Source organism: Hyla sarda, chromosome 2 (assembly GCF_029499605.1).
Source record: "Hyla sarda isolate aHylSar1 chromosome 2, aHylSar1.hap1, whole genome shotgun sequence".
Classification (NCBI taxonomy): Eukaryota; Metazoa; Chordata; class Amphibia; order Anura; family Hylidae; genus Hyla; species Hyla sarda.
Genome location: NC_079190.1, coordinates 320,383,033 through 320,395,952, shown reverse-complemented (window position 1 = coordinate 320,395,952; position 12,920 = coordinate 320,383,033). Strand labels below are relative to the sequence as shown.

Genomic DNA, 12,920 nt, shown 5'->3' with positions numbered 1-12,920 from the left:
ACGCTGTCCCCTTCACATGCACCATCATTACTTGTAGGAAGGGAGGCTGGCTGGCAGCCTCCCATACACACTCTGGCTGGGTGGCAGTCACCCACCAGTACACACAGCAGACCCTAAACCCATATCATTATTGCTAAGCAGGAAGATGGGAGTCCATTTCACTCTGATGGACCATTTTTAAATGCAATCCATAACCTGGCTTTGGCAGGAACCCTTCTTACTCCTCCTACTTGCATTTGATACTGGGTTTAGGATCTGCATAGGAAACACACACACACACACACACACACACACACACACACACACATACAAGCACACACTTACCTGTGTTGCCTGCTGACGCCTCCTTGGCTGTCCCCAAACGGTATAAAACCAACAGCCACGGGAAGCTGTAAGGATAGAGGACATACCTGCATCCTATTGGACTCACTTGTCTTGGTTAAATCCAACTTATTTGACAACCTATGGTGCTGCTACTTCTGCTCATGGCAGTGCTGCTTCTGACAAGGCTGTTCTTTGGTGGGCCTAGGCGACATCACAATCTCCATGGTTACATACACAACAAAGGTCAGATGTTGTTTACACCTGGCCATGCCAGTGGTATTGAGTAGCATATCCCAGTGCTAAGGGTCCTGGGTGCAACAATCTTTCAATGGGGAATAGTCGCACTGAGTTTGTCAAGTGCACCCATGTTTGCAACTCCACAACTCCAACAATACACACGTATGTATGTATGTATGTATGTATGTATGTATCTATGTATGTGTATCTATCTATCTATCTATCTATCCACCCAACTATCTCTATATATATTTATCTCTCTCTCTCTCTATATGTATATATATATATATATATAATTTTTTTTTCTTTTAAATATATATATATATATATATATATATATATATATATATATATATATATATGTATATACATATAGAGAGAGAGAGAGATGGAAATACTTTTTTAAACATGTTTTCACCTCATTTTTACCTTCTTTATTTCTTCTCTCCATGTTTTCCTTCTTTCCTATGCTGCTGCTTCTTATTTTTCTTCTTTTTCAAACCCTATCATTGCACTATTGCTTATTCAATACCACCAGCAGATGGAGACACTATATTACAACATTAGTTGTGAGCAGCAGTTTGTACAAACAAATGCCTCATAGCTGATGTCCTATCCACCTAGGCACATAGGCACCACCTATTGTCTTTTGCCTGCAGTAGGGGCCCACTGGACTAGCCAGCAAGCAGCTGCAGCAAATAAACAGATAACCTTTCTTTCCAACACTGAAACCTGGTGGTGCACTTAATATCTGCTATCAGATAGGGGACATATCAGATATTAAACTGATATAAACAGACACCACATTTGATACCAGCCAAAAGGAAGGATGAGAAGTGATAACCGTGAAAGGGGAGGAACCAACGCTGTCCCCTTCACATGCACCATCACTACTTGTAGGAAGGGAGGCTGGCTGGCAGCCTCCCATACACACTCTGGCTGGGTGGCAGTCACCCACCAGTACACACAGCAGACCCTAAACCCATATCATTATTGCTAAGCAGGAAGATGGGAGTCCATTTCACTCTGATGGACCATTTTTAAATGCAATCCATAACCTGGCTTTGGCAGGAACCCTTCTTACTCCTCCTACTTGCATTTGATACTGGGTTTAGGATCTGCATAGGAAACACACACACACACACACACACACACACAAGCACACACTTACCTGTGTTGCCTGCTGACGCCTCCTTGGCTGTCCCCAAACGGTATAAAACCAACAGCCATGGGAAGCTGTAAGGATAGAGAACATACCTGCATCCTATTGGACTCACTTGTCTTGGTTAAATCCAACTTATTTGACAACCTATGGTGCTGCTACTTCTGCTCATGGCAGTGCTGCTTCTGACAAGGCTGTTCTTTGGTGAGCCTAGGCGACATCACAATCTCCATGGTTACATACACAACAAAGGTCAGATGTTGTTTACACCTGGCCATGCCAGTGGTATTGAGTAGCAGATCACAGTGCTAAGGGTCCTGGGTGCAACAATCTTTCAATGGGGAATAGCCGCACTGAGTTTGTCAAGTGCACCCATGTTTGCAACTCCAACAATACACACATATCTATGTATGTATGTATGTGTGTATGTGTGTATGTGTGTATGTGTGTATGTGTGTATGTGTATCTCTCTATCTATCTATCTATCCACCCATCTATCTCTATATATATTTATCTCTCTCTCTCTATATGTATATATTTATATATATAATTTTTTTTTCTTTTAAATATATATATATATATATATATATATATATATATATATATATATACATATATAGAGAGAGAGATGGAAATACTTTCTTAAACATGTTTTCACCTCATTTTTACCTTCTTTTTTTTCTTCTCTCCATGTTTTCCTTCTTTCCTCCTTTTTTCATATGCTGCTTCTTCTTATTTTTCTTCTTTTTCAGACCCTATCATTGCACTATTGCTTATTCAATACCACCAGCAGATGGAGACACTATATTACAACATTAGTTGTGAGCAGCAGTTTGTACAAACAAATGCCTCATAGCTGATGTCCTATCCACCTAGGCACATAGGCACCACCTAATGTCTTTTGCCTGCAGTAGGGACCTACTGGACTAGCCAGCAAGCAGCTGCAGCAGCAAATAAACAGGTAATCTTTCTTTCCAACACTGAAACCTGGTGGTGCACTTAATATATGCTACCAGATAGGGGACATATCAGATATTAAACTGATATAAACAGACACCACATTTGATACCAGCCAAAAGGAAGGATGATAAGTGATAACTGTGAAAGGGGAGGAACCAACGCTGTCCCCTTCACATGCACCATCACTACTTGTAGGAAGGGAGGCTGGCTGGCAGCCTCCCATACACACTCTGGCTGGGTGGCAGTCACCCACCAGTACACACAGCAGACCCTAAACCCATATCATTACTGCTAAGCAGGAAGATGGGAGTCCATTTCACTCTGATGGACCATTTTTAAATGCAATCCATAACCTGGCTTTGGCAGGAACCCTTCTTACTCCTCCTACTTGCATTTGATACTGGGTTTAGGATCTGCATAGGAAACACACACACACACACACACAAGCACACACTTACCTGTGTTGCCTGCTGACGCCTCCTTGGCTGTCCCCAAACGGTATAAAACCAACAGCCACGGGAAGCTGTAAGGATAGAGGACATACCTGCATCCTATTGGACTCACTTGTCTTGGTTAAATCCAACTTATTTGACAACCTATGGTGCTGCTACTTCTGCTCATGGCAGTGCTGCTTCTGACAAGGCTGTTCTTTGGTGGGCCTAGGCGACATCACAATCTCCATGGTTACATACACAACAAAGGTCAGATGTTGTTTACACCTGGCCATGCCAGTGGTATTGAGTAGCATATCCCAGTGCTAAGGGTCCTGGGTGCAACAATCTTTCAATGGGGAATAGCCGCACTGAGTTTGTCAAGTGCACCCATGTTTGCAACTCCAACAATACACACATATGTATGTATGTATGTGTGTATGTGTGTATGTATGTCTATCTATCTATCTATCCACCCATCTATCTCTATATATATTTATCTCTCTCTCTCTCTCTCTATATGTATATATATATATATATATATATATATAATTTTTTTTTCTTTTAAATATATATATATATATATATATATATATATATATGTATATACATATAGAGAGAGAGAGAGATGGAAATACTTTTTTAAACATGTTTTCACCTCATTTTTACCTTCTTTTTTTCTTCTCTCCATGTTTTCCTTCTTTCCTATGCTGCTGCTTATTATTTTTCTTCTTTTTCAGACCCTATCATTGCACTATTGCTTATTCAATACCACCAGCAGATGGAGACACTATATTACAACATTAGTTGTGAGCAGCAGTTTGTACAAACAAATGCCTCATAGCTGATGTCCTATCCACCTAGGCACATAGGCACTACCTATTGTCTATTGCCTGCAGTAGGGACCCACTGGACTAGACAGCAAGCAGCTGCAGCAAATAAACAGATAATCTTTCTTTCCAACACTGAAACCTGGTGGTGCATTTAATATATGCTATCAGATAGCGGACATATCAGATATTAAACTGATATAAACAGACACCACATTTGATACCAGCCAAAAAGAAGGATGAGAAGTGATAACTGTGAAAGGGGAGGAACCAACGCTGTCCCCTTCACATGCACCATCATTACTTGTAGGAAGGGAGGCTGGCTGGCAGCCTCCCATACACACTCTGGCTGGGTGGCAGTCACCCACCAGTACACACAGCAGACCCTAAACCCATATCATTATTGCTAAGCAGGAAGATGGGAGTCCATTTCACTCTGATGGACCATTTTTAAATGCAATCCATAACCTGGCTTTGGCAGGAACCCTTCTTACTCCTCCTACTTGCATTTGATACTGGGTTTAGGATCTGCATAGGAAACACACACACACACACACACACACACACACACATACAAGCACACACTTACCTGTGTTGCCTGCTGACGCCTCCTTGGCTGTCCCCAAACGGTATAAAACCAACAGCCACGGGAAGCTGTAAGGATAGAGGACATACCTGCATCCTATTGGACTCACTTGTCTTGGTTAAATCCAACTTATTTGACAACCTATGGTGCTGCTACTTCTGCTCATGGCAGTGCTGCTTCTGACAAGGCTGTTCTTTGGTGGGCCTAGGCGACATCACAATCTCCATGGTTACATACACAACAAAGGTCAGATGTTGTTTACACCTGGCCATGCCAGTGGTATTGAGTAGCATATCCCAGTGCTAAGGGTCCTGGGTGCAACAATCTTTCAATGGGGAATAGCCGCACTGAGTTTGTCAAGTGCACCCATGTTTGCAACTCCAACAATACACACATATGTATGTATGTATGTATGTGTGTATGTGTGTATGTGTGTATGTATGTCTATCTATCTATCTATCCACCCATCTATCTCTATATATATATTTATCTCTCTCTCTCTATATGTATATATATATAATCTTTTTTTTCTTTTAAATATATATATATATATATATATAGAGAGAGAGAGAGAGAGAGAGATGGAAATACTTTTTTAAACATGTTTTCACCTCATTTTTACCTTCTTTTTTTCTTCTCTCCATGTTTTCCTTCTTTCCTATGCTGCTGCTTCTTATTTTTCTTCTTTTTCAGACCCTATCATTGCACTATTGCTTATTCAATACCACCAGCAGATGGAGACACTATATTACAACATTAGTTGTGAGCAGCAGTTTGTACAAACAAATGCCTCATAGCTGATGTCCTATCCACCTAGGCACATAGGCACCACCTATTGTCTATTGCCTGCAGTAGGGGACCACTGGACTAGCCAGCAAGCAGCTGCAGCAAATAAACAGATAATCTTTCTTTCCAACACTGTAACCTGGTGGTGCATTTAATATATGCTATCAGATAGGGGACATATCAGATATTAAACTGATATAAACAGACACCACATTTGATACCAGCCAAAAGGAAGGATGAGAAGTGATAACTGTGAAAGGGGAGGAACCAACGCTGTCCCCTTCACATGCACCATCATTACTTGTAGGAAGGGAGGCTGGCTGGCAGCCTCCCATACACACTCTGGCTGGGTGGCAGTCACCCACCAGTACACACAGCAGACCCTAAACCCATATCATTATTGCTAAGCAGGAAGATGGGAGTCCATTTCACTCTGATGGACCATTTTTAAATGCAATCCATAACCTGGCTTTGGCAGGAACCCTTCTTACTCCTCCTACTTGCATTTGATACTGGGTTTAGGATCTGCATAGGAAACACACACACACACACACACACACACACACACACACATACAAGCACACACTTACCTGTGTTGCCTGTTGACGCCTCCTTGGCTGTCCCCAAACGGTATAAAACCAACAGCCACGGGAAGCTGTAAGGATAGAGGACATACCTGCATCCTATTGGACTCACTTGTCTTGGTTAAATCCAACTTATTTGACAACCTATGGTGCTGCTACTTCTGCTCATGGCAGTGCTGCTTCTGACAAGGCTGTTCTTTGGTGGGCCTAGGCGACATCACAATCTCCATGGTTACATACACAACAAAGGTCAGATGTTGTTTACACCTGGCCATGCCAGTGGTATTGAGTAGCATATCCCAGTGCTAAGGGTCCTGGGTGCAACAATCTTTCAATGGGGAATAGCCGCACTGAGTTTGTCAAGTGCACCCATGTTTTCAACTCCAACAATACACACATATGTATGTATGTATGTATGTATGTGTGTATGTGTGTATGTATGTATGTCTATCTATCTATCTATCTATCTATCCACCCATCTATCTCTATATATATTTATCTCTCTCTCTCTCTATATATATGTATATGTATATATATATATATATATATCATTTTTTTTTCTTTTAAATATATATATATATATATATATATATATGTATATACATATAGAGAGAGAGAGAGATGGAAATACTTTTTTAAACATGTTTTCACCTCATTTTTACCTTCTTTTTTTCTTCTCTCCATGTTTTCCTTCTTTCCTATGCTGCTGCTTCTTATTTTTCTTCTTTTTCAGACCCTATCATTGCACTATTGCTTATTCAATACCACCAGCAGATGGAGACACTATATTACAACATTAGTTGTGAGCAGCAGTTTGTACAAACAAATGCCTCATAGCTGATGTCCTATCTACCTAGGCACATAGGCACCACCTATTGTCTTTTGCCTGCAGTAGGGACCCACTGGACTAGCCAGCAAGCAGCTGCAGCAGCAGCAAATAAACAGGTAATCTTTCTTTCCAACACTGAAACCTGGTGGTGCACTTAATATATGCTACCAGATAGGGGACATATCAGATATTAAACTGATATAAACAGACACCACATTTGATACCAACCAAAAGGAAGGATGATAAGTGATAACTGTGAAAGGGGAGGAACCAACGCTGTCCCCTTCACATGCACCATCACTACTTGTAGGAAGGGAGGCTGGCTGGCAGCCTCCCATACACACTCTGGCTGGGTGGCAGTCACCCACCAGTACACACAGCAGACCCTAAACCCATATCATTATTGCTAAGCAGGAAGATGGGAGTCCATTTCACTCTGATGGACCATTTTTAAATGCAATCCATAACCTGGCTTTGGCAGGAACCCTTCTTACTCCTCCTACTTGCATTTGATACTGCGTTTAGGATCTGCATAGGAAACACACACACACACACACACAAGCACACACTTACCTGTGTTGCCTGCTGACGCCTCCTTGGCTGTCCCCAAACGGTATAAAACCAACAGCCATGGGAAGCTGTAAGGATAGAGGACATACCTGCATCCTATTGGACTCACTTGTCTTGGTTAAATCCAACTTATTTGACAACCTATGGTGCTGCTACTTCTGCTCATGGCAGTGCTGCTTCTGACAAAGCTGTTCTTTGGTGAGCCTAGGCGACATCACAATCTCCATGGTTACATACACAACAAAGGTCAGATGTTGTTTACACCTGGCCATGCCAGTGGTATTGAGTAGCATATCCCAGTGCTAAGGGTCCTGGGTGCAACAATCTTTCAATGGGGAATAGCCGCACTGAGTTTGTCAAGTGCACCCATGTTTGCAACTCCAACAATACACACATATCTATGTATGTATGTATGTGTGTATGTGTGTATGTGTGTATGTGTGTATGTGTATCTCTCTATCTATCTATCTATCTATCCACCCATCTATCTCTATATATATTTATCTCTCTCTCTCTCTATATGTATATATATATGTATATATATATATAATTTTTTTTTCTTATATATATATATATATATATATATATATATATATATATATATATGTATATACATATAGAGAGAGAGAGAGAGATGGAAATACTTTTTTAAACATGTTTTCACCTCATTTTTACCTTCTTTTTTTCTTCTCTCCATGTTTTCCTTCTTTCCTATGCTGCTGCTTCTTATTTTTCTTCTTTTTCAGACCCTATCATTGCACTATTGCTTATTCAATACCACCAGCAGATGGAGACACTATATTACAACATTAGTTGTGAGCAGCAGTTTGTACAAACAAATGCCTCATAGCTGATGTCCTATCCACCTATGCACATAGGCACCACCTATTGTCTATTGCCTGCAGTAGGGGCCCACTGGACTAGCCAGCAAGCAGCTGCAGCAAATAAACAGATAATCTTTCTTTCCAACACTGAAACCTGGTGGTGCATTTAATATATGCTATCAGATAGGGGACATATCAGATATTAAACTGATATAAACAGACACCACATTTGATACCAGCCAAAAGGAAGGATGAGAAGTGATAACTGTGAAAGGGGAGGAACCAACGCTGTCCCCTTCACATGCACCATCATTACTTGTAGGAAGGGAGGCTGGCTGGCAGCCTCCCATACACACTCTGGCTGGGTGGCAGTCACCCACCAGTACACACAGCAGACCCTAAACCCATATCATTATTGCTAAGCAGGAAGATGGGAGTCCATTTCACTCTGATGGACCATTTTTAAATGCAATCCATAACCTGGCTTTGGCAGGAACCCTTCTTACTCCTCCTACTTGCATTTGATACTGGGTTTAGGATCTGCATAGGACACACACACACACACACACACACACACAAGCACACACTTACCTGTGTTGCCTGCTGACGCCTCCTTGGCTGTCCCCAAATGGTATAAAACCAACAGCCACGGGAAGCTGTAAGGATAGAGGACATACCTGCATCCTATTGGACTCACTTGTCTTGGTTAAATCCAACTTATTTGACAACCTATGGTGCTGCTACTTCTGCTCATGGCAGTGCTGCTTCTGACAAGGCTGTTCTTTGGTGGGCCTAGGCGACATCACAATCTCCATGGTTACATACACAACAAAGGTCAGATGTTGTTTACACCTGGCCATGCCAGTGGTATTGAGTAGCATATCCCAGTGCTAAGGGTCCTGGGTGCAACAATCTTTCAATGGGGAATAGCCGCACTGAGTTTGTCAAGTGCACCCATGTTTGCAACTCCAACAATACACACATATGTATGTATGTATGTATGTGTGTATGTGTGTATGTATGTCTATCTATCTATCTATCTATCTATCTATCTATCCACCCATCTATCTCTATATATATTTATCTCTCTCTCTATATATGTATATATATATATATAATTTTTTTTTCTTTTAAATATATATATATATATATATATATATATATATATATGTATATACATATAGAGAGAGAGAGAGATGGAAATACTTTTTTAAACATGTTTTCACCTCATTTTTACCTTCTTTTTTTCTTCTCTCCATGTTTTCCTTCTTTCCTATGCTGCTGCTTCTTATTTTTCTTCTTTTTCAGACCCTATCATTGCACTATTGCTTATTCAATACCACCAGCAGATGGAGACACTATATTACAACATTAGTTGTGAGCAGCAGTTTGTACAAACAAATGCCTCATAGCTGATGTCCTATCCACCTAGGCACATAGGCACCACCTATTGTCTATTGCCTGCAGTAGGGGCCCACTGGACTAGCCAGCAAACAGCTGCAGCAAATAAACAGATAATCTTTCTTTCCAACACTGAAACCTGGTGGTGCATTTAATATATGCTATCAGATAGGGGACATATCAGATATTAAACTGATATAAACAGACACCACATTTGATACCAGCCAAAAGGAAGGATGAGAAGTGATAACTGTGAAAGGGGAGGAACCAACGCTGTCCCCTTCACATGCACCATCATTACTTGTAGGAAGGGAGGCTGGCTGGCAGCCTCCCATACACACTCTGGCTGGGTGGCAGTCACCCACCAGTACACACAGCAGACCCTAAACCCATATCATTATTGCTAAGCAGGAAGATGGGAGTCCATTTCACTCTGATGGACCATTTTTAAATGCAATCCATAACCTGGCTTTGGCAGGAACCCTTCTTACTCCTCCTACTTGCATTTGATACTGGGTTTAGGATCTGCATAGGAAACACACACACACACACACACACACACACATATACAAGCACACACTTACCTGTGTTGCCTGCTGATGCCTCCTTGGCTGTCCCCAAACGGTATAAAACCAACAGCCACGGGAAGCTGTAAGGATAGAGGACATACCTGCATCCTATTGGACTCACTTGTCTTGGTTAAATCCAACTTATTTGACAACCTATGGTGCTGCTACTTCTGCTCATGGCAGTGCTGCTTCTGACAAGGCTGTTCTTTGGTGGGCCTAGGCGACATCACAATCTCCATGGTTACATACACAACAAAGGTCAGATGTTGTTTACACCTGCCCATGCCAGTGGTATTGAGTAGCATATCCCAGTGCTAAGGGTCCTGGGTGCAACAATCTTTCAATGGGGAATAGCCGCACTGAGTTTGTCAAGTGCACCCATGTTTGCAACTCCAACAATACACACATATGTATGTATGTATGTATGTGTGTATGTGTGTATGTGTGTATGTATGTCTATCTATCTATCTATCTATCCATCTATCCACCCATCTATCTCTATATATATTTATCTCTCTCTCTCTATATGTATATATATATATATATATATATATATATAAAAAAAAATTCTTTTAAATATATATATATATATATATATATATATATATATATATATATGTATATACATAGAGAGAGAGAGATGGAAATACTTTTTTAAACATGTTTTCACCTCATTTTTACCTTCTTTTTTTCTTCTCTCCATGTTTTCCTTCTTTCCTATGCTGCTGCTTCTTATTTTTCTTCTTTTTCAGACCCTATCATTGCACTATTGCTTATTCAATACCACCAGCAGATGGAGACACTATATTACAACATTAGTTGTGAGCAGCAGTTTGTACAAACAAATGCCTCATAGCTGATGTCCTATCCACCTAGGCACATAGGCACCACCTATTGTCTATTGCCTGCAGTAGGGGCCCACTGGACTAGCCAGCAAGCAGCTGCAGCAAATAAACAGATAATCTTTCTTTCCAACACTGAAACCTGGTGGTGCATTTAATATATGCTATCAGATAGGGGACATATCAGATATTAAACTGATATAAACAGACGCCACATTTGATACCAGCCAAAAGGAAGGATGAGAAGTGATAACTGTGAAAGGGGAGGAACCAACGCTGTCCCCTTCACATGCACCATCATTACTTGTAGGAAGGGAGGCTGGCTGGCAGCCTCCCATACACACTCTGGCTGGGTGGCAGTCACCCACCAGTACACACAGCAGACCCTAAACCCATATCATTATTGCTAAGCAGGAAGATGGGAGTCCATTTCACTCTGATGGACCATTTTTAAATGCAATCCATAACCTGGCTTTGGCAGGAACCCTTCTTACTCCTCCTACTTGCATTTGATTAGGATCTGCATAGGAAACACACACACACACACACATACAAGCACACACTTACCTGTGTTGCCTGCTGACGCCTCCTTGGCTGTCCCCAAATGGTATAAAACCAACAGCCACGGGAAGCTGTAAGGATAGAGGACATACCTGCATCCTATTGGACTCACTTGTCTTGGTTAAATCCAACTTATTTGACAACCTATGGTGCTGCTACTTCTGCTCATGGCAGTGCTGCTTCTGACAAGGCTGTTCTTTGGTGGGCCTAGGCGACATCACAATCTCCATGGTTACATACACAACAAAGGTCAGATGTTGTTTACACCTGGCCATGCCAGTGGTATTGAGTAGCATATCCCAGTGCTAAGGGTCCTGGGTGCAACAATCTTTCAATGGGGAATAGCCGCACTGAGTTTGTCAAGTGCACCCATGTTTGCAACTCCAACAATACACACATATGTGTGTATGTGTGTATGTGTGTATGTGTGTATGTATGTCTATCTATCTATCTATCTATCTATCTATCTATCTATCTATCCATCCACCCATCTATCTCTATATATATTTATCTCTCTCTCTATATATGTATACATATATATATATATATATATAATTTTTTTTTCTTTTAAATATATATATATATATATATATATATATATGTATATACATATAGAGAGAGAGAGATGGAAATACTTTTTTAAACATGTTTTCACCTCATTTTTACCTTCTTTTTTTCTTCTCTCCATGTTTTCCTTCTTTCCTATGCTGCTGCTTCTTATTTTTCTTCTTTTTCAGACCCTATCATTGCACTATTGCTTATTCAATACCACCAGCAGATGGAGACACTATATTACAACATTAGTTGTGAGCAGCAGTTTGTACAAACAAATGCCTCATAGCTGATGTCCTATCCACCTAGGCACATAGGCACCACCTATTGTCTATTGCCTGCAGTAGGGGCCCACTGGACTAGCCAGCAAGCAGCTGCAGCAAATAAACAGATAATCTTTCTTTCCAACACTGAAACCTGGTGGTGCATTTAATATATGCTATCAGATAGGGGACATATCAGATATTAAACTGATATAAACAGACACCACATTTGATACCAGCCAAAAGGAAGGATGAGAAGTGATAACTGTGAAAGGGGAGGAACCAACGCTGTCCCCTTCACATGCACCATCATTACTTGTAGGAAGGGAGGCTGGCTGGCAGCCTCCCATACACACTCTGGCTGGGTGGCAGTCACCCACCAGTACACACAGCAGACCCTAAACCCATATAAGCAGGAAGATGGGAGTCCATTTCACTCTGATGGACCATTTTTAAATGCAATCCATAACCTGGCTTTGGCAGGAACCCTTCTTACTCCTCCTACTTGCATTTGATACTGGGTTTAGGATCTGCATAGGAAACACACACACACACACACACACACACACACACACACATACAAGCACACACTTACCTGTGTTGCCTGCT

At 41.2% G+C, this 12,920-nt stretch overlaps 1 pseudogene; it reads right to left on the bottom strand.

Annotated features, from left to right (window-relative positions):
• Nucleotides 1–2,711: 2,711 nt before the first annotated feature.
• On the bottom strand, nt 2,712–2,819 carry LOC130360034 (U2 spliceosomal RNA; annotated as a pseudogene).
• Between the last annotated feature and the right edge of the window lie 10,101 nt (nt 2,820–12,920).